This window comes from Egretta garzetta, unplaced genomic scaffold (genome assembly GCF_000687185.1).
Source record: "Egretta garzetta isolate BGI_Z169 unplaced genomic scaffold, ASM68718v1 scaffold23, whole genome shotgun sequence".
Lineage (NCBI taxonomy): Eukaryota > Metazoa > Chordata > Aves > Pelecaniformes > Ardeidae > Egretta > Egretta garzetta.
Genome location: NW_009259237.1, coordinates 635,538 through 641,719, shown reverse-complemented (window position 1 = coordinate 641,719; position 6,182 = coordinate 635,538).

Here is a 6,182-nt window from a genome sequence, read left to right as displayed (position 1 = left end):
TTGCTTGGGGTCGATAAGAGATTGAAAAGTGTGGTTAATAATAAAAGCTGAAGTGGGAGTTACTTTAATAATGGGATGTCATGTGTAAGCCTATAAAATAAATAGTAATTATCACATTTGAGAAACTACTCTGTTAGAATTTGTATTGCTCCTGACAGCTTCATCTGTACATCAAGCCTTTCTGGATTATGCACTTTCTTGTTCTTAATGAGCAAACAAATGAAACAGAAATTCTTACCCTGATAGAAGGTGTTGATTTCAACAAAACCTAAACAAAAATAGATAAAAGAGAGCCAGTATAGCAGACGGCAGGATTATTTCTTGCTAATGTGTTTTGCTGTTATAAAACAAGATGGAAAACGTACCTATAGTTTTATTATTTATGTTTTTCCTCCACATTCTATATGGTACATGTTGAAGGAGGTGGATTTTATATATTATGTAGCCCGAATCAGACAAGTTTTATAAGCAGTAGTGAATTTGGACTAAAAGTCCATAGTTTTTGCAAATGAATGGTAATGTCTCATGTTTGTGAATCTATAAACTTTCATATATCAAAATTGGAAGAGATGGTGGGCATTCGTGGTCTGTTTATTCTTTCTCTATCCCCGCACACCGACCATTTAAGGAAAATTCCAGCTGTATTTGTCCTTTGAGGAAAGTTGGGGTTTATGTAATTTAGTATATTACTAAAACTACAGAGGCTTTTTTTCTAATACTCACAGCAAATATAACCAAGAAAATGACCTATGGATGTTTGCTATATATTTTTTAATAACTTGAATTTAAATATTTGTTATTTTTTGGTCAGCACTTACAATGGGATTTACATGTTCTTTGCAGTCTTTAGGAAGATTGAAAGTGTAACACCTTCCAACGATGTAAAACATTCTTTATCTTATCAAAAAGAACTTCTTCAGTACCTAACTCATAAGAACACACTCCAAACTGTAATTACTTTGGCACTAAATATCATATACTTGGTTATAAAGATAAAACTAACTTCAGTAGCTGTTTAAAGAGATGTAACTTACCATCTACCCATCAGTTCTGAATTTAGTCTTCTGAGCCTTAGAGAGTCAGTCAGTGTTGGTGTATGTCAAGAAATAGGAAAATAAATCGGGGGAAGTAAGGAGCAGAAAATAAGTTGCTAGAATCTCATTACAGTGTCCCTTGAAAGAGCTGTCATGCTTTTTCCTTTGTTCTGTTATATGGGGCAGTAAGTTCCTGTAATCAGAACCAGCCTGTGAAATTGAGGTGTTACATGTAAAGAGGATGCAGGGCACACTCTATATGCGTGGATTAGCAAATCTAAATCACTGTCAGGTGCGATTGAAGAAATATTTTCAGTAAAAGTTATTTCAGTATGCTGACTTCATTCACAGTGAAGTTAATGGCAAAGCTATTGATTTTGACATTAGCAGGACTACAGACTTCTTTACCGTTTTATCTGAGTTTAGCCTTGTGTTCTTGGGCAAGCTCTGATGCCAGGGGAAAAGGGGAGACATACCTGACCAACGCAGCACACAAGGCGTTCGTTTTTCACAAAGCACTCAGGGGGATTAGCACCCAACAGCAGCAGCAGCATTCCTGATGAGCTGCTCTCCTTCGCACGGTGCTGCAGCCAGAGGGAACCCCCTTGGCTCGGCACTAAGCCGGGGCTCCTGGGTGCAAAGGGGAGCCCGGCGAGGCCACCCCCAGCTCCCAGGTTTGAGCCGCTTTTGCAGACTCTGACCCACGAGGGGGGCAGGACGATCTCAGTTTCCTGGGTGGGCAAAGTAACTGGTAAAGTGGAAGCAGCACAGTTACGGTCCAAAATGTGTTTGTCATCCTGCTTCGACACAAATTTAAGTTAAATTAATCACGGCAACACCCTAGCAATTGCAGGGCTGGAACTGCCTGCAACTGTTGCTAAAATGCTGCATGTCACCTTCTAGTTGCAAAGTGTTTGTGAGGCTCTGACAAGGCCTGGAGTCGCGTTGGCAGCATTTGGGTAACAGCAGTATTGCAAAAGACTGTTTGCAATTCCCTGGCAATCTCATTACAGCCCGAGGCTTTGCTGCAGCAGAGATCCTTTTTGGGTAAGGATAACGTTTGAGCTAAACTTCTAATGCAAACCTGGGAGGCGAGAGGCATTTTATTTAAGCAGTCAGGGCATAAGTGCCTGTAGGCTGGGCTGCGGCACCATTCAGCTGTAATCCAAGTGCAGCACCTCAGCTATTCGTTTTTCACCAAGGTACTGGCTGTCAGCCCCGATTTGAGAGAGTGAGGTATAGTTAGGTGTCCCTACACCCGGGAATGTGGCACCGCCTGCTGATCGTGTTGAGCGGGGAGGGGATCAGGGCCAAGCAGTGCAGGTGGCACGAGGGTCTGTAAAACCCCAGTTACATATGGCTCATGCAGTATTTGAGCAATAGGTCTCCACAGAGAAGAGCTGTATCTGAAATCTACAATCCACTAGATAGAAGCTAGGGAATTTATGTTCAGTTGTGCTTTGCTGTTCAGCAAGCAATCAGGTAATGGTCTGTCTTCGGTGCCTGGGCGCTCAGACAGGTGACTTGTGTGGTTTTCCTGTTGGCCACTCTACAGCCATCCTGCACTGGAACGTGGTCTGCAGCTTCCTAGGTGTGCTTCACACAGTGAAGAGTTTTAACCTATTTGATGGTGCCTTCATAAAGCATTCCTTTTGTTGTTACGGAGGTCGCCTTTGTGATGATGATACAAAAGAAAAGCATGGTAAAGCTAGTGCAGGTTACCCACAAGGAGTAAGTAGCTGCAGGAGATTGATGCGCTGTGGAAGTCTGGAAGGAGCAATAATGCAGGACAGAAAAAACCTTCCTAAATGTACTGAGTTAATGGATCGTGTGTGTGTGTGTTTTGTGTCATCTGCCCACTCCTATTCCAAGCTTTTTAATGTTCTAGAGAGCTAAATACAAAGTCAGACATGGGAAGAAAATAAAGGGGACAACTTGGCTGTGTTTTTGAAAGGATAAAATGAGACAACAGAATGAATGCTAGGCTGCTATTCCTAGTATAATATATACTGTGCTGCCTTGCATCCAAGTTCAACTATTAGCTTTAGAAAATCTTCATAAATGCAGAATTCTCACCTAATTGTAGGGTGGGAGGAGCTATAATTAGTGTTCATTTTGTGCTGGTTCAATGTTGAGCATAAGTCTTTGCGTTTTAGTCATGGAACAAAATCTCGGCAAAAGGTTCTACAAAAATAGTTAGGATAAATCATTGGTGGCAGAAGACAACATCGCACTAAACCCTAATAACCAGGAATATCTTGCCTAGTCTACACCATCGTGTTGCGCAGTCAAGTCTTGGCTCTGATGATGCATGCTTTTTTTATGTCAGCTGCTTTTTGTTTCTGGTCTAGACCAACTGGATTACAAAACAGGGAAACTCTGGTATTGGCAATAGCAAATATTGCCCTAAAGGTTAGGATAGGCTTATGTTTGAGCTATGCAACTACGGATAGCATGGCGCATCTGAATTTGAATGTAAAAGATATACAAGTGCTATGAAAAGCTAACACACATCACTCCCCTGCCTTAAAGTATGGATTTGTTCTAACAGAGATAAACCGATGTCTTTAATGTACTGAATGCTCAGTGGATGATCTTCCTGCAAAACTCAAAACAATAAAAAAGAAATTTTTTTTGGTTCTCCCATGTTACAGTGCTGTTCAGTGTCTTAGCACAGCCGCTTTCTCTGCAGAGATCCACCTTCTGATAGAGACACAGTGATAGCCCTAATTACAGTGGAAGACACTTGCTTTCCAAATGTCTTTTTTTCAGCTGTTCCCAAATAATGAAAACAACTTTCTGTAGTGTTTGCATTAATTTTCAGTTAATGTAGTGACTGCTCTTTGCTTCACACGTTACAAAAAGCAAGGATCATGCTTTACGTGGTGGTGCTATAATTCTGCAGTAAATTTTACCAGAACTCAAACACTAGGACTTAGTTTGCATTTGAAGTAGAGGAGCTAGTTTTTGCTTTTAAAAATTAGCATTCATGGATGTAAGTCTTATTTACCAATATCCTGCTGTGATGAGAATAACATTAATATACTACATAGCTTCAACTAAGCTAGATTTCCATTTCGTAATTATATTTTTTCCACCTGAATTTTTCTGTCCCTCACTGAGAAAATGCTTTGTATATACAATGGGGTTTAAAAAGCCACACACTGATCTGGATTTGTGGTGCATAATTTCTAGTAATTTTTATGCATATTAATGTTAAATTATGTTCTTGATTTCCATAAATGACCCACGTAACATGCCAAACTTCATCCACGTTTTAAACAGCCCTAGGTTTTGATGAACAAAATTGATAGGTATGAGATGAACAAAAGAATACTGATGACATGTAATATAAGCCTTGATCAAAAGTTGTGAACTTGTCAGATAGTCTGCCAAAAATGGATTATTTTCTAAAAGTTTGAAATGTGGCTGAGACCATTATGCTGACCACTATTCAAAACCTTTAATTTATAACATTGATGCTGTTAGGCAACTGATAATCATAGGTTTTAATTTCCTACAGAATTGGGCATAAGTATAAAACGCTTTATATAATCTAATATGCAAAAAACCTCCTCAGATCAGAGAACAGAATCTACATCCCTGTCAGTATAGGTTGTCTAATCTGACACAAATTGGTATTAATGCATTACATAAAATTGGAATTTTCCTAGACCTGTGGTATTTTGTTGAATCCTTGATGTTCACACTTTCAAAAATGTCTAGATGCAATTTTATGTCCATCATTAGTAATATACAAGCTGTAGTCTTTTGTTTAGTTAAGTATTATCCTATTATTTTCTCCTGACTCCATAATACTCTTGCTCTCTATTCACTTGTGAGATAACTCCGGGTTGTGCATAAATTGGACTTGTTGATTCTATTGTCTTTTTCTGCCAGCTAATAGTACAACAAAGTACATACTACAAATGGGACAGTCATCTAATAGAGGTAGCTGTTCAGCTAAGCGTATTTTTAGTATCGCTTTTTAGGTTCGATTGTGTACTTTATTATTATGCCTTTTAAAATAAAACAAAAGTACAATTTGGTAAAAACCCTCCTGCAAAAAATTTTTAGATGTCTTCGAATTGTATTCTCATCCCGACAAAGCTGATTTCATCAGGAAAAAGCTTTCTGCTAACCAGGGAATCTTGCAAAACCATACAGTGTTCGACGGGACTCACTGAACCACAGCAAGCATCTGATTTCCTAGCTGTTGGCTGAGTAACCTCCCCTTGATCTGTGTGTTCTGCAGACAGCGAGCCATGAGGCGGCTTGGATCCAAGGTCAGGGATCTTGCTCGGTGTTAAAATTATTGTAGAGATGAAATCCTAATGAAATCATGGAGTCACTGGTGGACCAATTAAATATCATAAAAAGCTAACCGGCAAAGGGTCCTTCCTGGCCAAAGGAAGGTGTGAGGTCCGCAGGGCATCCCTCCACAGGCCCCTAGGAGTGCCTGAACAGCTGAATGGAACTGATATTCTTTGGGACTTAACAATATGTTAATTTTACTCAGCTACATATAGGGTTCCAGAAACAATGAGTTTCCAAAGATGGTTGTTTTTGTGAAAAATATTTTCTGCAAAATATTTTAAGCTTGACTCTGCCATACCACAAAGCAGCTTGTTCTCTCTGCAGGTTTACAGAAAACTGTTAATTTCCTTCTTGTTAAAAGCCCTTTAAAAAAAACAAAAACAAAAACAAACAAAAAAAAAAACACACAACAAAAAAACTCATGGAAAGCATGCTACGGATACTTAACAAAAAGTGTCAATCATAATAGTTCCATGGCCTTTAACTTATATTACTTGAGAATTTGACCCAGTATTCTAGCAAGTAGATTTTTTTTCTACTTAATATTTTTTTCAGTTGGACTAACAGTATACAAGAATCTGACTGACTTCATGGTGATAGAAAAGAACAGGTTATGTCTATTTGTAAGTAAAAGCTAATGTTTTGCATTTTAACAGGGAAGGAAATGAACAGTGGCAGTAAAACCACATCTGCCAGAACAGAGCCTAGTGGCAAAAGTTACCTCTTGTTAGTGCGATGACAGTATCCAGATGTCACACAGTTAGGGGCATTTGCTAAAATCTTTCTGAAGTAGGAACACCTGTGACCGTCAAAAGTGATAAATATTAGATA